This window comes from Macaca fascicularis, chromosome 12 (assembly GCF_037993035.2).
Source record: "Macaca fascicularis isolate 582-1 chromosome 12, T2T-MFA8v1.1".
In the NCBI taxonomy this organism is placed as follows: domain Eukaryota; kingdom Metazoa; phylum Chordata; class Mammalia; order Primates; family Cercopithecidae; genus Macaca; species Macaca fascicularis.
In genome coordinates, this window is record NC_088386.1 from 5,834,883 (window position 1) to 5,857,340 (window position 22,458).

The window sequence follows — 22,458 nt, forward strand, 5'->3', positions numbered from 1 at the left end:
CACGAGCTTCGGGTTCATAATGTACTTAAGTGGCTATTATGCCTGTGTTATTAGATGACCTTCTGCTACAGAATGAAACTTCCTCTTTAACCCGAATTCCTAAGGTCACATGAAATAAAAATAGCATGCTGTAATAGTGGCTGGAATACGTGCTTTTTCACATAATGTTCAATAAATGTTACTTGAATTAAATAAATCACTTATTTCATTTCAGGTAAAAACGTGGGCACTAATCCTTTGAAGAAAAGAATGTGAGAAACTGCACTTTCCCTCAGTTGAAGATGCAGCAAATATTACTGAACCCTCCCCTGTGCCTCCTCCCAGCCCTGTGCAACCCACTATGATGCTAAAAAGGCTCAGAACAGAGCCTCCTCCCTTGCACTCCTCACAGCCAGACATCTACGCACACGGTTCTTCCTCGCTCTCCAGCTTATCAAGCACACAGGAAGTTCACTACAGTTCCTTTTTTAGAATTTTTTTTATTTTTTAACATTCATCAGTGACCTCTGCATTTTCATACACAAAGACACAACTGTGTTCTCAATTTAGTCTATTCATCAGTAGCAACAGATATTACTGACATTTTAGATCTTAAAACACCCACATCCTCTTTTAGTAACCCTTTCCTCTCAGTCTCCTTGGAGTTTAAGGACAGCTTCCCTCTCCATTAAGTACTTTTCCCTAGGTAATTCCATGGACTTTCATGGCTTATTACTGCAGAGCTTGTGTTTCCAGCCCAGAAGTCACTTCTCAGTACACCTTTGTCCATCCATCCATCCATCCATCCAGAAAATATGATGGAAGCAGTAGATATTTCTAAGTACGTTAAATCAAAAAATCAAGGTGCCTTATGGAGTTGTCTTGAGAGCTGCCAGTAAGAGCTGAAAGCAGAAAACGTTGAAGGAAGGTGACTCTGGGAATTATTATAAGGATTTAGAAAAGATGAGGCATCTATCTTTCTCTTCATTATAGTTTTCTCCATTCCTGATGATTCTGAAAAGGCTACTCTCATGGACCATCTCATCAGAGTCAATATTGTTAGTTGTTAAAAAGATGCATTCCCAAGACCCTAAACCAGACTTACAAAATCAAAACAGCTGGGGGTTACTGACAAGCATGAGAGAGTTTAGGTAGTATTGTTTTAAGGCTCCGAATCTGCTTTTAAATATCACTTTTCCCTCATTCATCTGTTTGGTGTGTTTTATTGTGTTTGTCTTTATATACCTAGTCTTTAATTTGAACCTTGATTTTGTCATTTAACCAGGAGATACTTGTTTTGTTGTCGGCTAAATATTTTTTGGTACTTTTGTTACTTTATGTTTAGGTTTTTGTTGTATTGAACTATGTCAAGAATCTGAGACATTTCTATATTTCGATTTTAGCACTTTAAAAATAGGCTTTGTTTTTAAGAGCATTTTTAGGTTCACAATAAAATTGAGTAGAAGGTCCAGAGATTTCACACATACTCCCTCCCTTCACAGATATACAGCCTCTCCCATTATCAACAGCATTTTTTAAATTTTAAATATTTAGCATTTTTAACTATAGTCTGTAGTCTTGAAATGTTGGTTTTCTATTTGGCATAGATTTTCTATTATATAATACATATTGTATTTTTAAAATCTCTCCATCATTTTATGTAGTTTTTTCTATTATTCTACTACTCTTTAATATACTAATGTATTAAAGGTATAGGAAACTATATTAACATTCTTCATTACAGTAAGTATGATTTTTTTTCAATTTTGCCTTACAGTTCTAGCCGGTTTTACTTTATATATTTCATTATTACATTTTTGAGTGCAAGAAGGCTCTTGACTATTATATCTTTTTTAGAGATTTTACCTTTCATGATTATAAAATATCCCCTTTGTCCTTTTTAATGGTTTTCACCTCAAAAGCTACTTTCTATGTTATAAATATAACCACACCTGCTTTCTTTTCTATCGAGTTTTTATTAGACTGAAAATCTTCATTTAATTGTCTGTATGGGTTCAACCTTTATGTGCCATTTTGCTTCTAATGATTATTATAATGAAAACAAAGATACATATTCACAGAATATGAGAGTCTAAGTTATTTAAGGTACAGTTGTTTTCTTTAATGACTGATTTGTCATATTTTCAAGTCAACATGTTTTTCTTTTCAATTGATTGTTTATTAATGTTTATTGGTGGGTTTCATGTTTCTACTTTGATAAGTATTGGTTTTAATATGTTTATTCATTCTTTTTGTCTCCTGCATTTACATTTTTTGTAATTCATTATCAAACAATGAATTAATAACTTTTTGCCACGTTTTTCTCCTACAATGTATATAAAAGATGTACGTGGGATATTTGTGGTTAGGTATTCAACATTACCTCTCATCCACTGAATAAGTTCCAGGATATATCTTTTGTACTTATATTTTGTTTTAATTTTGGTCATCTTTATTGATGCTTTTCATAATGCTCTTTTTACATAAAAGCAGGCCCTTTATCAGAAACCAAATCTACCAGTGCCTTCATCTTGAGTTTCAGCCTCCAGAACACTTGTTAATAAGCTAGTTTATGACATTTGTTTTGTCATCCTGAAAAAACTAAAATACTGCTATATCATTTGTGTTTAGAATCATGCCTGACAAAAAATATTCACCAAGTTTTTATGAAAAAAATGCATATATCAGGGACAAGCAAATAAACATCATAACAAGTTGCTACTTAACACAATATTGACTGTTTTCTTATTTTCTTACTTTTTGTATTCTTGATGCTCTGGCATCTGAGCTCTTGCTAATCCATGAGAGAGTGCTTTTCCAGGGTGAGCGAATTTCTAGACATAGCAAACCACACCGCCCCCCCACCCCAAGCAGCATTCTTTCCATCTGCAAATGTGGGCTTTGTACTGGTACATTTGAAGCTTCCTGGTTCATAGGTAGTGCCTCCTTACTGGGCCCTCTCAGGATAAAAGAAGAGAATGACCTCCCTTGGGCCTAATTTTTAAGGACCTTAATCTCATTCATGAGAGTTCTTCCCAAAAGCCTCATTTCAGATACCATAACCTTGGGGGTTACGATTTCAGCATATACATTTTGATGGAATGCAAACATTCAGATTATAGCAAGCAGTGACCAACCTCCCTGCTCCTGTGCTGCTTAACAGCCTGGTAGATGGCATAGACAGTCATGTAAAAAAAAAAATTAAAGTGAAATTCTGTAATGGAAATCAAAGCAGAGTCACGTGAGTAGACCAAGATTGGTATTTTTAGCTAGGAGAGGAGAATGCCTAAAGCTTCCATAAGGAGATGACCCTTAGCAGAGACCTGAATTACAAGTGAAAACAACCATGTAAAGATCTGAGGAAAGAGTATTCCAGGCACAGGGGGCCGCTAGCATGGTGACAATCTTGAACTGCTGGAATCTTGGAATGTTCTATCTGGGAATGTTCAGGGAGATGAAGGTTGGTGGGTGTGGTAGGAGCCCAGTGATAAGGAAGAGAATGGTGCAGCAGGATGAGTTCAGAGAGAAAGCAGGAGCCAGGCCATGCAGAACTTTGTGCAGGGTGTGTGTTAGTTTCCTAGGGATGCTATAACAAAGTTCTACAAGCTGGGTGGCTTGAAACAACTGAAGTTGTTAGTCTCATAGTCCTGAAGAATAGAAGACCAAAAGGAAGGTGTCTTGAGGCCATGCTCCTTCTGAAACAAAGGGAAATGCATCTTCGCTTCTTCCTAGTGTTTGGTGGTTTGCCGGCAGCCTTTGATGTTCCCTGGCTGGTAGGTGCAGCATTCCATTCCTCCATCTTCACATGGTCTTCTCCCTGTGTTTCTCTGCCATCACATGGTGGTCTTCTTATAAAGACATTGGGCGTATTGGATTAAGGATGCACCCTACTCCAATATGACCTCATCGTATTGTAACTAATTATGTAGTCAATGTCTTGATTTCCAAATAAGCTTACATTTTCAAGTACCAGGAGTTACAACTTCAACACATCTTTTAAGAGAAGGACATAATTCAACCCCCAAAAGAGGTGATTGCTAAACTACTGAACAGTTCCTACAATGTGAAACTTACAGAATTTGCTGATAAAAAAAAAGATGTGGGAGTATAAAGGGGGAAAAAGGCATTAGAAACAATTACTAGTTTTCAGTACCTAATACCTGAACCATTAGTGTGGCCATTTAGCGAGATAGATAAGACTAAGGCAGGAATATGTTTGATGGTGTAGAGAAGTCAAGAGTTCCACATTAACATAATAAGTTTAAATGCCTGCTGTACACTAAGTGAATAAAGCTGTTGGAATCCCACATCTGTTTCTCCGATAAGTGTTTTAGGTTGGAGATTATACTTGGGGTTCACTGGCATTTCTGACAACATTGAAAGCCTTGGGGCATCACTAGCAGGGTAACGAAGGCGGAGAAGAGAACAGGCCGCTGGATTCAGTCTCCAGCTCACCAATATTTAGAGGAGAAATAAGCCATGAAGGATACTGAGAAGAAAAATTAACTGGTTCAAAACAATCAGAGACTGTTGTATCTTCAATACAAAGAAAAAGGTGTGTCCAAAGCTGGTGCCTGGTCAACCATATGAAATGAGATTTCAAAACCAAGTAAGGCAATAATGGAAATTTTTGACTCATCTAAACTGTCCTGGGTCAAAGGGGATTCCAAGTGTGTAATGCAGAAATACCCTTTCACATATTCAATACAAGTTATTAAATTATGCACACAGAATAAATTTTGAGTATTTGTATGTTTTGCTTTTGTTTTAGACTGCGAATGTTTTTTCCAATGATCAATCATGTTGAGCACACTTTCATATACCTGTTTGCCATTTGTGTATCTTGTTTTGAGAAATGTTTATTAAGATCTTTTGCCTATTTTAAATCAGATTATTAGATTTTTTAATAGAGTTGTTTAAGCTCCTTATATATTAAATTCAATAGAAGGAAAATAAAAATAATGACACTGACTTAAGTGTTGTAAGGGTTCCTCAGTGGCATAATGATGTTTGGGCAGTAATTAGTTGGATAAAAAGGATCCAGGACTTGTCAGAAAAGAAATTAGACATAAAATTGCACACAGTAAGAATGTCCAAGGAACTGTGATTCCACATCTCTATTCACACTGTTCACATGTTCTTTGTATTCTGTTGTCTACTCCACGCCCAAGTTTTCCCCACAACCTTTAACTTTGTGACATTTCAAATGCCACGGACTCTTGACACCAATGTCAGGTTAAATATATCCAGGAGTTATGACTGAAGGGTTTTGTTATTTCAATCGATCTGTATTACAAAATGCTCTGTGTATATGAATCTTTGGCCTTTGAGATACTGATCCTGTTCCTAATTTTCATAGTTTGACTCCGACACCTACTCTTGAATTCTGGCAGGTCCCATCCCTGAGGGGAGAGATGGTTTTGGAAATCTCTCTCCTTCTCTCGTTTTAAATATCCTACGCATGGCAAAAACATGCTAAGATGCTTTGTAGAAATTGAGAAATGTTAAAATTTTATGTTTGCAAGAACATAAATCATTTTCAAGTAAAGCTAATCTTGTTTTTATTTTTGTTAATATAATGTTAAATAAGGGTCATTATTAATGTTATTGTCAAGTATTACCAACAAATTCTTCCAAAGTTTTAAACAATAATACAGGCTGGGAGCAGTGGCTCACACCTATAATCCCAGCACTTTGGGAAGCCAAGGCAGGCAGGTCACCTGAGGTCAGGAGTTCGAGACCAGCCTGCTCAACATGATGAAACCCTGTCTACTAAAAATCCAAAAAATTAGCCGGGCATGGTAGTGGGTGCCTGTAATCCCATCTACTCGGGAGGCTGAGGTAGGGGAATTGCTTGAACCCAGGAGGCAGAGAGTGCAGTAAGCTGAGATGGTGCCACTACACTCCAACCTGGGCGACAAGAGTGAAACTCCGTCTCAAAAAAAAAAAAATAAATAAACAAAATAAAATACTTAAATTTAGAAACGCTGCATGTTTATATTCTAATTTTAATGTGGTGTTGTAACCTCTGTAACAAATCTAATGAGGAAGTCTTTTACTACAAATATAAACCAATCCAATTTTTGGATAGGATAAAGTACAACAGGTTGAATTCAATACTAACTCATCATGACCAAGTACTATTCAAGCCAACACTGCAAATAGGACTCAATTCTAAGAAAGTTGACACTACATCACATGAGTATGCCGAATAGCTACTAATAATAGCAATTGCTACATGCACTTTCCATGGGACATTCTTCTCACATTGAATTGCGTAATTATCCAAGTTTATCTTTGCTATCACTCTTCACAGCAGAGAGAAGTAATTCATAAATCACAGAAAATGCTCTTGGTGGAGAAATAATCCAGGCAGTTTGAGTCTACACTAGTAATGCCTCTCATAGTGAAATCACTTATAATCTCCTTTATAACTTTTAACAATATAACTGTCTATAAAATTCCTATTAATGCACTTAACCTATCATCTAGGTTTTGAGCCCCTCATGCATCGGGTATTTTTCTGTATACCTTTGTAACAAATCTGCATGTTTACACATGTATCCCAGAATTTAAAGTAAAATTTTTTAAAAAATAGAATATCCATATCCCATTAAATATTTAGCTTCATGATATTCTCTTGTCATTATAAAAAAATTCTTCTTAATGGAATAGCACATATGATAAAATGTAATACTACAGCCACTGGAATTAAAATAAGGAACATAACTATGTGAACTCCTACCTTTGAGTCTTAAACATTGGCCTGAAAATCCCAGCCAATTCAATGAAACACAAAAATGTAATTTTAAAAAAGATCTATTATATATTTAGCTTAAACTGAGGATTAAAAGAAATTCTAGATGCATTAATGAATAAAAGTGGAAAATAAAGGTAAACACCTATTTGATACAAGAGGGAAAAGATTTGCTAAATGTAAAAGAACGGAAATAATATGAACATAATTAATTATATATTTTTAAAGTAGTCTGGTAAATGACATTGAAAACAATCAAATATCAAATAACAAAATCAAATATTAAATAAACTTACATAAATTGACAAAATAAAGAGGGATATTGTAAATTCCTAAACACCTTGTACCTATTGGTAAACAAATAACATTACCTTATTAGAGATGAACCATACACATTTTTCAAAAAAAGAAATAGGGTTTTATGTACAAAAATGTTTAGCTTTACCATCAATTGAAAAAAAAAAAGTTTTTGCAGAATGTCCCCATTTTTTAGCTGTCAAATTTGTCCCCTCATCCCAAAATCCAGTTTTCACATAATTATATGTCAATAATTACTTTCATAAATAATTGATCAGGGACTAAAAAAATAAACTTTCTGAAAGACAATTTACCAATAATAATTAAATTTTGCTTCTTTGTTTACTTCTTTGACTCAGCAATTCAACTTCTAGAATACAAACATCACTGGGCTCAGTGACTCATGCCTGCAATCCCAACGCTTTGGGAGGTCAAGGCAGGAGGACTGCTTGAGCCCAGGGATTTGAGACCAACCTGGATAACATAGTGAGATTCTGTCTCTAATTAAGAAAACAAAATTAACAGGATGTGGAATAATGTGCCTGTCCCAACTACTTGGGAGGCTTAGGTGGGAGGATCACTTGAGCTCAGGAGGTCAAGGCTGCAAGTGAGCCATCATCGCCCCACTGCACTCCAGCCTAGGTGACAGAGCAAGATCCTATATATAATATGGGAAATGTAGTATTAGGCATTTGACATAATACTTAAAACACCTAACAACGCTGCTGTTCAAGGTGCCTCATAGGAAAGCTTAGTCTAATAAGTTATTCTGCAATGGCTGGTGTAGCGCATGTCATACATATGCATTTTTAAATATTTGGTCTATTTGCATTTTCTAATATTTGTAACATAAAGTATATTAACCCAAAGTAAAAAAATCAAGAATCCCTTCATATGTGCATATACATAGCACACATTTAGTATATGTAATAAATAAACAAATGAGGTTGAACTCAGACTGCTGACAATGCTTATTTATGATGCCATTTGAATCTTTTTTATAAGGAATATAGTTAAAAGAAATGCAAATCCCAATGAACACATTAAAACCATTTATACTTCCTACCAAAAGAAAAATTAAGACAACCATGATAAAGCTTTTTGAAACCAGCCCAATCGTCCCACAGAACTGATATTCATGGTCTCTGTTGAATAAACATAGAAATTTACCCTCCTAGTCTTGAAACTTGAGAAACTCACATTTGTCTTATCTAAATTCCTTTCTCAGGAAACCAATCATCAGGCTTCCCAGATGGCATCAAGGCGCTGAAACTTAGCAGGTCACCACATCTGGACAATGAGACGCCAGACCCCTTCACCTGTCATGACTGTCTAACTGACCACTGGCTGCCTGTAGACCAACTCCTTTTCCTTACCTCTCCCTCGTTCCTGTCTTCCCACACATGGTAACGTTTCTTCTCTGATATACAATTCCCTTATTTTAGTTGCTGAGGGAGATGGATTTGAGACTGATCTCCCATCTGCTCAGGTGCAGCACCTGATTAAAGCCTTCTTCCCTGGCAATACTCATTGTCTCAGTGATTGGCTTTCTGTGCAGCAAACACCAGGACCTAAACCAAACCCCTGGCATTTCGGTAACATTTTCACCAACATTACTAGCATTTTAGGGGTGTATATACATATATACACACACACACACACACACACAAAATACACATACATATATATGTATATGTGTGTATACATACAATATATATTATATAAATTATACATATAGTCTCCTGAACTATATATTAATATAAATATGTAATTTATAATAGAAAATATTAATTTTGCATGTATATAGACATGCACACATATATATGTAAATATATACACACACACTTAAAAATCTGTATTATTCATTACATAAGATGATATACAATAACTAATATGTGGGCATATATACATATACAATAAGGCAAGGATGCTTTGGATGGCATTGTAGCAATGCTTCCACAGAACTCTGACAAAATGTAGTATCGCCGACCCAGTAATATTATTTACAAAGATCTTTTTCTCATAACTGATGGTGTAAACTAAGACTTACGTCAAGGTTGATCATAGACAAAAGATGGAAAAGACATGAAGTTGCCACTTATATTATGCAGGTTTTAATCATGGCTCAACATTTTGTTAGTTCTGTTGTGCATACCACTTCACATGGGTCCTCAGATTCCACATAATTAAAATGGGAAAGCAAATAGTGCTGGGGCTGAGGAAAAATGCCTATCATAGGGCTTCCATGGCCATCAGCATGGACCCCATGCAGGTTTTGTGGTGGCTATTCCTGTGCTTACTACTGTTGCTGAGGAAGCACTATAAACTACCTAATTGCTTAATAATATGAAACAGTTAAATTTATGTAAAATATTTACGTGAGAAAACCCTCATGTCAGTGTTTTATATATACATATACACATATACAGCTACACACACACACACATAAAACCAAAATACTAAATAGTGGTTAGTTGGAAGTGATGAGATTATTGGTGATTATTGTATGTTTCTTTAAACTTCCCTGTATACTCTACAATGAGTAATGTTAAATGAATTGTAGAAAAATAAGCGTTTTTTTTTTTTTTTTTTTTTTGAGACGGAGTCTTGCTCTGTCGCCCAGGCTGGGGTGCAGTGGCCGGATCTCAGCTCACTGCAAGCTCCGCCTCCCAGGTTTACGCCATTCTCCTACCTCAGCCTCCCGAGTAGCTGGGACTACAGGCGCCCGCCAACCCGCCCGGCTAGTTTTTTTGCATTTTTTAGTAGAGACGGGGTTTCACCGTGTTAGCCAGGATGGTCTCGATCTCCTGATCTTGTGATCCGCCCGTCTCGGCCTCCCAAAGTGCTGGGATTACAGGCTTGAGCCACCGCGCCCGGCCTGCCTTGTTATTTCTTAATGCTTACTTTTATTCCTCCAACTCTAATATAATTGGTTTCATTTTTATGCGTTCCCTTACACTATTTAATCTGTTACCACACGTGTTACATAGATAGTTCAAATATACATAGTTTTGTTTTTAAAAAATTTTATGCATTTAAATTTTTCCATGTTACCTTTCAATCTTTATATTCATCATTTTAATGACTACACAATGCAGCCTTGAGTTAATACGGAATATTTAACTTATGTAATGGTACAAGTTCATCTGTTTTCCCCATGTTTGTGCCTTAAAAATTAAACTGCTATGAAAATATGTTTTAAAAATTTATTTTACTTAGTCCAGATTCTTTCCTTACAATACCTGTCCAGCAGTAGGTGATGTTAAATGTGAAGAACATTTTCTTCTGACTTCCATTACCTATCATAATACTCTCATATCTAAGAAAATTGCTCTGATGCACCACACTCGTGGCATTGCAAAACTGTATTCAGCTCGCTAAAGCCTTACCAAGGGCTAAATACCATAGATTTTTTTTTAAAAAAACAAACAATAATATATGCTACATTGAAAACATAAGAATTGCCTTAATAACATAAATATTACCTTAATATTACTTTAATTGTATTGAACATTTGACCACACTTCTCACTCTAATATACCCTTATTGGAATTCTTTTTAAAAACTATTTGTTAATTTTTCATTTTAAAGTCATCTATAATCATTTTTGGATCTTGATTTAAAAAACGATAAAAATAATTTTTAAAACATATTTTATTATAGACTAATATAAAATTTTAGAAAATATTTAATTATGTCAGGCAAAATAACGTCACTGTGGTTTCCTAAGAAAACAGTCCATGCTTTTAAAGGATTTTTATAGAAATATCTAGGAGTGAGTGAGGCTTTTGGTCTGTGCTTTAAATGCTTCCACAAATTAAAAATTGCAGAAAAAAAGAAAAGCAACACAAGAGATAAAGCAAAATTGCCAAAATCATGTCATTTGTATCTTGTTGATGAGTTTATGGGGATTTATTGTATCACTTTCTTTACTCCTGTATATCTGCCAATATTTACGTATATTTTTAAATACACTAAAAATGTATAAATATTTGAGTAGACTTTTAAAACATTTTATATAGGTGTAACCCTTTGTCATATTTGTTGGATAAAGACACAGGCATATATTCTTTCTTTCAGATTTGGAGACCTGATATGTTAAATACCATGTTTTAATTTTTTCAGAAAAATTGGTAGTAAGGTTTAAAGTCCTTGAGTAGTATCTTTCTTTACTTTTTCTTAGAGGGTAAGCAGGCATCTCAGCAGCAACCTTTCCACAAAAAACATGTTTGCCTTTCTGTCATTAACATTCACTTTCTCTGTTTGTGATTCTGACAGCTCAGAGGATTAAATTCTCCACGTATTGATTTTGATGTGCTCCTTGTCATGTTTTGATCAAAAGAAACATCATTTTCCTTCTGCAGTGATAAGGTACAAGTAGCTAGACTTCATAATCTTTCACAAAAGCCATTTCCAAAGTGTTTCCCCTTTCCTGACAGCCACATACGTGTTATTTCTCCTTTTGAATTATAAATTAAGGTGCTGCCATTTATTAGAGATGAAGATGATAATTTTTTTTTCCTTTGGGTAGAAGAGGCCAAAGAGATTCCTGAACCCCAAACTCAAAGACAGTTCCATGGGCAACAGTTTAAGAATAGCTATTCAGAACCAAATTTTAATTGACTTTTTAAAGAGTCATCTATGGACTCAATCAATGGGTAGAGGATCAAAGACATTATTTTGGTTTTTAAATAAATGTGCAATTCACATGCCTTCAGTGGAAAAGGAAAAAACCGGTATTTGAGGCCTATGCCCTAAGTCACAAGCATTAGCTCTGTAACTGGGACTTGAGCATTAGGTAACAAAGAAAGAACCAAGGGACTGTGCAGTGTTGCATGGCTGAGTGACGGGTCTGTTCTGAAGCCCTCTCCTGTCTCATCCCAGACTCTACTGAGCAATTTTCCTTTGTAATGAGGAGGATCTGGGTGGTGATCCCCAAATTCACTCACTCCTGGTGGGGAGGCAAAATTTTACTTTTCTACCCACTAAGAATTTTCAGCCAGGCTTGAGAATTAAACTGATATAAAAGAGATTAACAGGAAAACAAGCATACAGATTAAGTTTTACATGACATGGAAGCCCTTTTAAAGAAATGAAGACCCAAACAAGTGGCAAAACCTAATTGCTTTTATATTAAGTTGGATAAGGAGCAACTACTGTGTGAAAGTAACTAAATTATGTGTGGAGGCTGAAGGAAGGTAATTCTTTTAATAAGATTCATTTGTACAGAATTTTTTCCGTTTCAACTTCCCATTGCTGATAAGGTTAGTCTCTTTTTATGGATGCGTAGCATTCCATGGTGTATATGTACCACATTTTCTTTATCCAACCTGTCTTTGATGGGCACTAAGGTTGATTCTGTGTCTTTGCTACTGTTAATAATGCTACAATGAACAAGAATGAGATTATGTCTTTTGCAGGAACATGAATGGAACTGGAGGCCATTACTCTTAGCAAACTAACAGAGGAACAGTAAATCAAATACCATATATTCTTATTTTTAAGTGGGAACTAAATGATGAAGACACATGGACACAAAGGTGACAACAGACACTGGTGGGGTCTACTTGGGGGTAGAGGGTGGGAGGAAAGAGGTGAAACAGAAAAGAAACTATTAGCTACTAGGCTTAACACCTGGGTGATGAAATATCTGTACAACGAACCCTCAAGACACTTGTTTACCTATATAACCAATCTTCACATGTACCCCCAAACCTAAATTTTTTTTTTTAACAGAATTACTCTGTTTCTGGGATTGGGAGGATGTCTTTCATATGGAAGTTATATCTCCTGCTTTCAGGAAGAAAAAGCAGGTCAGATCACCTTTCTTGCACCTACTATATTTTTAAGTGCCTTTAGTTCAAAATAATCCTTGAAAAAAAGTAGCATATTTGGGAGAGCATATTGTGCCACCCTTCAATCTCTTTGGAATCTATGGCCCAAGTAAATGACTGCATTTAAAGGTCTTAAATATGAATGCAAATGCACCTGGAAGGGCAGTAAATCCATTCTAACTTGTTAAATGTAAGCAGAAGAAATGATACAACATCCTGTTTTCCAGACAGCAAGCCCTAAATAAGAAAGACAATGCTCAAGTAGATTCCTCACTCCTTTGTTTCATTTCAAAGGGGAAAAGAGGACTTTGGAACCTTGGCATGAAGATTCTCACCATATCTTCACAGTAATAAATATTCCTGTTTCCTCACCTTTAAAATGGTATAGATACTTCTATGGTACCATTTTAAGGAGACAGATGGTACACCTAAAATGTATATTTTGTAATCCTATTTCATAATGTTATGATATTAGTAGATAGGGACTTTGAGACAATTAACGATGGCAGAGCCCTTATAAAAAAGTATTAATGTCCTTATTAGAAGAGGCACCAGAGCATTGACTTGCCCCTTCTACCACGTAAGGACACAGAGAAGGTACCATCTAGGAGCCAGGAAACAGCCAGTCACCAGACACCAAATCTGCTTGTGCCTGGACCTTGACTTCTCAGCCTCCTGAGCTTTGGGAAATAAATTTCTGTTATTTTCAGCTATCCACTGTATGACGTTTTGTTATAGCATCATGAACAGACTAAGAGGGATATCTTCCCTGCCAAACTTGCAGTATTGTTAGAAGACTCAAAATAAAACAAGAAATTAGATGTTAAAATCTGTGCAAAATATAAGGCCACTTAGAAGTAGATTATACTTCTGCATTTAATGCTGAATTTTGGCCCAATTAATTTTTAACAATTGCACTGTTTCAATCCTCATATTTCTGGTCCAATATTGCCTTAAATGGTGTTTGTTACATATTCAGTGAATTTTGGGAGTAAGAGATAGAGAATCCTCCTTAGTTGGGATTGAGATATTCCTAGTTATGCCCTAAGCCTTATACCCCTATGAAAAGATTACTGTGCAGGAAGATGGAGGGTGCTACCCTAAGCAGACAAGCCAACAAATGATCCTTTGGCAAGTTGCCACCCATGTGATCAAACGTGGATTTCATTAGCCAGACCTATTGTGCCAAAAATAATGTAATTCTTTTCTGGACCCTAAAGTTTTTCTCATTTTCAGGGGATTCTTGCATTTGAACTGTCCCTCAATGCTCATTAATTTTGGTGTGAGGTAAATGTCAGCTTAAAACTAAAGGTGACCTAAATGCCAAGGCACCCTAAGACTATTAAAATAAAGAGTGTTCATGAGTTAATGAGCCTAATGGACACTCATTCTATATGCAGAACCTGAGGCTGCAGCTCCCTTTGCCCTCATTCACAGGCTCAGGAAACCCAGGCATTCCTTAGCCACCAGGTCACAGGGTGCAAGAGAGAGCTATTTGGTTATGAGTTACAAAACGAGTTGGCATTATTATTTTAAATGTTAATCATGCACATCAAAAGCACTTGGGCCACTTCCCAAAATAATGTAATTCTAGTACAAGGGGAGGCAGTGGCTGTGGTGGGAAGAAAGCAGAAATGGCCATGGGAGTACTGAGCTGCCTATATTACCTTGGTTACTAACCTGTGCTTAGAAAATACAACTGGATCCTCCAGCATTTCCTCAACCCTGCCTCCCCTTGCAAAAACAAATAAGTACATAAATGAAATGAAGTGTTTAAAATGAAAATGAATCTTTTTCTCAAACCTTCATGCACTCATTGCTCTCAAGATATCACAATGAAAACTACACATCACCCTCACAATAACACCTAAAGACAGCCAGCTTTATTTTTGCATTGAGTGTAAATTTCTTTGGTAGTTGTCTACATATGCATAAACATGCACCAGTCTTTTTATTTGCAAATCAATGGTCAGCAATAATGGCGCTGTGACAGTGCCAAAGGTCTACAATTTAGCTCATGTACACACAGCAACACTTTCTTCACTCTGCTCTGGAATTTTGAAAGTTACCTAGCTATTTTCAGTTCTTTAATAAAATGTGTAACTTTGAATAACATACCGCAGCTTCAATGTTCTATATCCTCGCAATATTTATTTTTAGAGTCAGCACTGAGACTTTCAGTTTTCTGATGGTCCCTTTCCTGCCCGCCCTGGCTCCTAATGCTTCTCAGTTGTGCTGTAACTTACGTATCATCAAAATGCATGAAGGAAGAGGCCAAAAGTTTATATTCTGCTCTATAATCGTAATTAAGTCACCCACAGTTTTACCTACACGTTTATTCTAAAAGTCATAATCTGATAAGCAATACTTACATTCATATAATTTTGACTTTGCAGATATTCTTCATTGGAATGCTACAAAGTTAATACTTCCTCTGCCTAACGCCCTAATCTGATGAAAATGGTGCCACTCATACCAGTACGGTGTCCAGGAGAAGTCTGTTCTATGCATTCCTCACTTCTCAAGTTTCTGCCACCTTTTAGTTGGTTTCACATTTTGAACCTGAATTTCCCTGGAAAACCTGATTGTCTTGCCTTTTTCTTGATGGGAGGGAGAATAAATGCTGGTTTCACCTCCTACCTAGTTTTGTCTTCTCTGGTTTCACCTCCTACCTAGTTTTGTCTTCTCATCCATCTTCCCTGTTGCTGGCATCTTCCCTTTCTATTCTGAAAGATGTCCTCTCCTTGAGTGCCATTGGCTCCCTGTGCTTCTTTCAACCACCTTGACTTGTTAGCCTATGCCATTGCTGTTTGCCTGATGTGAGTTTCATTATTCTCCTAGGTTAGCTCTATTCTATCTAATGCTCCGTAATTTTCTCTCTCCTGGTGTTTTCAGTTTGATTTTTTTCCTCAGTTGACATTGTCAGAAAGCAACCTACATTTCAGAGTACCTTCACGTCTTTTTTCTCACACATATGATGGCTTCTTAGTTCGTTGCAGGTTGCCAGGGAGAGCCCCTTGGCTCTTAGAAATCTTCTATCTTGCATCACTCTGGCCGAAGAGAAATTTAATGCCAATCCCCTTTATGTTGCTTTGGAGGAAACTGGTTACATTTTCTTATCTCTCAAAGCTTTCAGAATGCTGTCTTTATCACTGGTGTTCTTAAATTTGAAGAAGATAATGAGCAGGTGAGTAGGTGCTTGACTTTTAAAAATTCTTTGTGTTAAAAGTTTGATAGGTCAATTCACATTTAAGCTTCACGGTTTTTTTAGATCTTGGATAATTCCTTTTTTTAAATTTCATTGATAATTTCATTCTCCATCTCTTGATATTTTTAAACTTTTCTTTTTTCCTGGAACTCCTGTTATATGTGAGCTTCCTAAAATTGATCCTCCATACCACACGTCTTTTAGCTCATGTTTTCTACTCTCTTCATTGGGGTTTTTCTATATGAAAGATTTCTTAATCTTTGCTTTATTTTGTCTACTTAAATTTTAATTTCCTGGCCTAGGCAACATGGCGAGACATTTAATTTCTACAAAATTAAAAAATCACCTGGGCCTGGTAGTGCATATCTGTGGTCCCAGCTATTCCCGAGGCTGAAGTGGGAGGACTGCTTGAGGCCAGGAGGTAGAAGTTGCAGCGAGCTGTGATCACACAACTGCACTCCAGCTTCAGCAACACAGCACGACTCCATCTCAAAAATAGTTTTACAAAAGTTAAATTTCTGTTGCTTTTTTGCAGTCTTCTTTCTCGAGTTTTTTGTATAATATCTTGTGTTTGTCTTATGCATTGTCTAACAACCTTTTTGAATACCAAAAGTTATAATTAGCCCATGTGTGGTGACTCAGGCCTGTAAACCCAGCACTTTGGGAGGCTGAGGCGGGAGGATCACTTGAGGTTAGGAGTTCAAGACCAGCCTGGCCAACATGGCGAAACCCCATCTCTACTAAAAATACAAAAAAAAAAAAATTAGCTGGGAGTGGTGGTGCACACCTGTAGTCCCAGCTACTTGAGAGGCTAAGGCAGGAGAACTGCTTGAACCCAGGAGATGGAGGTTGTAGTGAGCCGAGACCATGCCACTGCACTCCAGCCTGGGCAACACAGTGAGACCATCTTCAAAAAAAAAAAAAAAAAAAAAAAAAAAGCAAACATTTTATCGTATGTTTTTCTGTTTATTGATTGTGATTGTGATGTTTTTCTTTGATACCTCAGATGTGAGGTGTCTCTCAATTTTTCTAATGTAGGTGTTAAGAAGACATCAAATGACTGGGGATGAGCTCTGTTATTTTGGTCTTAGCACTCTACTGACAAGCTTCACTTCGAGCAATGGAAAAGAGACCTTGATTACAGCTTAGATTTGTTCCTGCATACATGCTTTAGTTGCATTCAGAGAGTTATTTACATGCATGGAAAATACTAGCCCCTCAGTTTTGTTTTGTTTTGTTTTTCCTGAGAGTAAATGTCTATCTTTGTTCAACACAGAATAGTATGATTTCATTTTTTTGATATTAAGATCTTCAATATTACCCCACCTTAACAAATCCTAATTGGTCACTATTATTTCTGTGAGGCCTATGTTTGCCAAAACTAGAATCTCCCTTCCAGATTCTGCTTCAAGTTTCACTCATTTCTGCTTTAATTACCATAAAATAGATTCATTAGGTTGGTGCAAAATTGTGGTTTTTGTCCCTGAAATGAATGGCAAAACCAAAATTACTTTTGCACCAACTTAAGAGAACGCAGTGCCATCTGGTTTTTCATGCACCTTTTGTTTTCCAGAGAGTTCTCGACATCACTTGTCTGCTGATGGTCCAGGTTTATTTTCCTTGCTTTTATGGTTATACCACATTTTGCCTTTTTATCAAGATTGTATTAAGATAATAGCAGAAAAGCAAGGCAGATACGGGAACTGTTTGGCATCTTGTTCTGAGAAGTCTTCACTCATATCTGAACAATTCTTCTGGCCATAGTGTGAATATGAAAAGGAAGGAGCAAAAGAGGAGCAGTGGGAACAGGGATTATCTAGAAGTAAAATATGGCAGCTGTGGCAGTGGACATGGAGAGGGGGGCGATGAAGAGCTTTCTGAGAGGTGTTGCCATAAGGCTCAGCAGCTATTACCCACCCCACATTTTCTGTCTGTATTGAGGTTACTGTTCTGATGTTACGGTATCTTTTCTAGACCCATCTTTTTGTATCTGACTTACTCTCTCACACACGTATTTCCCTCACATTTCAAGCTGTGGCTCCATCACCCATTTAAATCATACCCCTGTGTCTTGGGGTTTGACTCATCACCCAGGGCTTGAACAGTGATGTCACATTCTTCGGAGTGTGGGAAATAGCTCATCTCTCTAATAGAGACTGGCATTTTTAATTTCTTTCCCAAAATCCAACCTACACCTTCATTGCCCAGAGATAAGAATTCTGACACAGAACAGGCTGCTATGAATTGCTGGAGTCTTTCTACTCATTTCTGAAAGGGCAGCTGGAACATCACAGCCCTTAGGAATTTGTATTTTGAGTCCTGTGTCCTCCTGGGAGGATCATGGCCACTTTCTCCTTTTCTTACATGATGGATTCACCACACTCTGCCTGCCACTTTATCTAATCTGCCCTTTGTTGCACAACCTTTTACCGTTTCTCTATTTCACCTATTGTCTTGTTTTTAATCTTCATCTGTCTTCATGGATCTAGGTTTGTCTCCCTTTCTTTGGCTTTCTCTCAGCAACAACTTCTATGGTAGATTTCAATCTCTTTTCAATTTCTGTCACTACAAGGGCTTGTTCCAATGGTGACTATCAGTGCATTAACCTCTCAAGCCTCACCCCATCCTGGGGCAATGAGGCAGGATGGAGGGCAAAGAGAGAGCTGGCTTTCAAGCAGTCCCAGGCAGTTATTTGAGAACTGAGAACTCAACTAGTAAATGAGCTCAGACTCCATCTATTTTTTTTCTGGACTGTTGAAATGATCTTAACTTGTCTCCCTGGCTCCAGTTGCATCCTTATGCCAAACTTACACCAGTATTATTGCTGTCAAACAGCAAACCAATTATGTTTTGCCTGCACTGTTATCATAAAGTCATCAAAAATTGTAGCCGCTGCTTAAGAGATTCCTTTGCACGAAGAGTTAAGTCTTTCCCCACAGATTTTGAGGGAACTAAAGAAAGTAGGCAGGTTTATCTGTCAGAGAGTAGAAATGGTGGGAGTGGATGCCAAGGAGTGTCAGAGCAGCATCAGGCAACCAGATGATGTGGTGGTGTAGCGTGGAGAGCCATGTGCTCCCCTTTCCTCCACAAGGTCTTCAATGACGTTAATTAACAGATCATGTTCTGAATAGGACTTGATGTGCTCTAGGAAACAGGATGAGAGATCTTAGGGTTTGGCTCTTATGTGATTCAGAAGCAAGAATGCTGCACAGATTCAGGAGCAGAAACTAGGAAGTCACAAGGATATAAGGTACAAAGGTAAAATTGGTGGGAAATGCTCTGAGCTTTTTGAAGAATTGAAATTGAAGGTTAGAACAATCAGACCCTACATTACTAAAGAGCAGGAGTTCCCATTTCACTCATGTACTGCCTACTCTTGCCTCTGCCTCCTTTTAGGGATCCTGTCCATAGCATCCATGTCCAATGCGGGAAAATGGACAGTGAAATCCAAAGAAATTAACCTCAAATATACTTCCCGTTACACGCTGTGAGACTTTAAGCAAATACTTTTACTTCTCTGTGCTCCAGGATGGTCACCCATAAAATAAAGATAATATTACCTGTCACGCAGTGTGACTAAGGAAATTACTTGAGATAAATTTAAAACTCCTGATAGCACTATACCTGATTAGAGTTATGTTGCTTTTATCAATTTTGCTCAACTTGTATCTTTCTAATTATTAAGATTCTTCTTATTTCCTGAGGAGCTACTTTCAATGATAGGCAGTTTTGTTCACCAGCGAGTCTTTCTTATACCAAGCCATTATCAGCAACCCTGCAGGGTTTGCTCAGTAGTTCTACAGTAGCTTCCGCAACAACTGAAAGGGGAACGAGTCATCAAAAGTCAGTTCCTTGAATTAGGTTAACTTTATGTGGTCCACAGGAGACATTAAACTTGAATAACCCACGGATTTCTATTCTCCTAGAGAACATTTCCCTCTGAGAATTCATACTATCTGGGTAGAAATCTTTTTCTCTGGCAGCCAATTAAAATGAGGACAGCAATGAGTATGTAGCCAGATAACCATATCCTACAGTTATAGGGAGTTATTTTAATTGTTCTTCATGATAGGCGACAGACCATACCCACAATGGGCTACACAAACAATTTCATCTCCTCCTCCAAGTAATTAGAACAGATCATCCTTGTATCCTGCAACCTTTTGGGAAGCTCTCTAAGGCTTTCTCCAAACCTTGAAGACAGCTGGGTCAATGTTGTCTTTAAGGAGTGTTCCATTTGTGTGTGTGCAGGTAGCAGCGGGATTCTCTTTGTTAAGCCTCATCATGAGGCAGCCATATTTGACAATTGGTGTCTCAAGATGGATGTGTTTTAGCAAGTGCCTTAAGCTTTTGTGCCTTCAAGATCACTCAGTGAATTTAAGGGAAAACATGCATTACAGAGGTAATTTTATACTTGTCATGCTTAATAATCTTTAATGGTGTACAATCACATTTGTTCTTACTTTCATATCAGCAGACAAACTATGGGGAATACTAAGTAGTTAGACTTATTATTATTGCAATCTATCTGATTCTTTTCCTTGTAAATGAATGTTTAATTAGTTAACACTGTGCTCATGCTTGCACACTACAGCTCTTTAATACACAGTTCCTGAAATTTAAAGTAAACACTCATCTCTGGCTTTCTCTTGCCTCTCTGTAGTATGATAGAGGTGTGCCTTACTTGCTGCAAAGATTACTTTTGGTCATGATGATCAACAACAGTCAAGCATTTAACTTTTTCAGTATCAGGCTGTTGAATACCATGAAATGCATGTGAATAAGCTATTACGGAACACATTGACTTTAGCAGAGGCAACTCTGATGGTATCTTTGTGATTTGTCTTTCTACCTGCCACATCATCAGATCTCTACGCATAGGATGCCTATAAGTAGCCAGAAAGGGATTCAGCATGTGCACACTGGCTGTAAGGTAATGCATATTTACATGGCACCCTGTGGAGTTAGAATTCCAAAGCCAGGCATTGATTCACCCATTACGGCAAAATAACTGTTCCCTTTAATATAGTAGGATGAAGAAGAAAAGGACATGACCAAGGAGTCTGTTGGTTTGTCTGAGAAGGGAGATACACCAGATGGCTGGAATTCATGGCAGTGGGAAAGAGGAGTGAGGCAGGTGGCACAGGAGAAATAACACAAGATGTGTGAGGTTTGCACAATAGGCCTCAGTGTCTTTCTTTCTGTCTTAGCTAAGAGAAAAAAGGATGAAGATGATGATGATAGTGGTGAGAGTGAAATAGTAGCAAGAATAATGTCTAATGGAATGAGACTTAGAGATAAATAATTAGATTTCCTAAGATACAATTCAGTCAGAGGAGGATCTTTATATTAAAATCCAGTCAGCCTGACTTCTGTCTTCAGAAATGAGCATTTCATAAAGACCTAACCCCTATTTCAGGGCACAGGGTTAGAATCTCAGATTTCAAGGCCAAGGAGGGTGACATAGCACATTTCATGTCAAGCTTTTCAAAAACACACATTTATGTGGCAGGTTCTAAACTGAGCAAAGTGGAAGATGTAAAAAACTGGTCCCTGATCAAGAACACCAGCAAGTTATAGAAGGTTGGGTATGTGCATATGTAGGTGACAATCATGAAATATTAATTATAAGAGCTCAAATTCTAAGATTTACCTGTCATATTATAAATAACTTTTGAGTAGCTCAGGATGAGTTTTAAAGTTTGGAAGAAGGAATAAACAATCATGATATATTTGTGGGGACCTGTTCTCTTCTGATTTTCTCCTAAAGGCATAGATAAACGTGTGTGTGTATGTGTGTGTGCAAATGTGCATATACATGTTTCCCCCCCCCCAGAATCATCACCATTGTCTGTCTCTAGGCTTTCCCAAGTTGAGTTGAATAAAACTTTCCTTAAGCAAACTTTTAATGAGAAATAGTCAATAGAAGAGTGACTAAATAGACATCCACAATAAAAAAAAGTGAATTAAATATCTGACTTGTGCTCATATTTTAAATGATTTAAATGTAAAAACAGGAAGGAATTATGTATTCATTCATTCAAGACATATAGAGTGCCAACTCTACCATGTACTATTCTGACAAGGCAAGCAAGACATTACCAGCTGAGGGTGGAAGGCTGAGGGAGTGGGGCTTCCACATGACTTGTATTGTGGAGGCCAGAGAAGGGCCCATGCCCCATGCTGATTCATAATCTTTCCAGTCACACAAGGCCTGACCCTTAGTAAAATAGTCCTCTTTACATATTGCAAAGAGTATCCACACAAAAGGCAAGTTTTCTTGTGTGCATCACGTATGATTTTGGTTTGATTTGTCTTTCTGTCAAATAGACAGACAAATAAGATAGCAAAACTTCTAGCTTTGATATCTATTAGTAAATTTC

The 22,458-nt window shown here is 37.1% G+C and overlaps 1 long non-coding RNA gene across 1 annotated transcript in view; it reads right to left on the reverse strand.

Moving 5' to 3' along the window:
• Positions 1–479: 479 nt before the first annotated feature.
• Positions 480–22,458, reverse strand: part of LOC135966415 (uncharacterized) — a 56,141-nt gene continuing 34,162 nt past the window's right edge. The window contains exon 3 of the long non-coding RNA XR_010579738.1: positions 480–881. This is a non-coding gene — a long non-coding RNA (uncharacterized lncRNA). The remainder of the gene's footprint in view (positions 882–22,458) is intronic.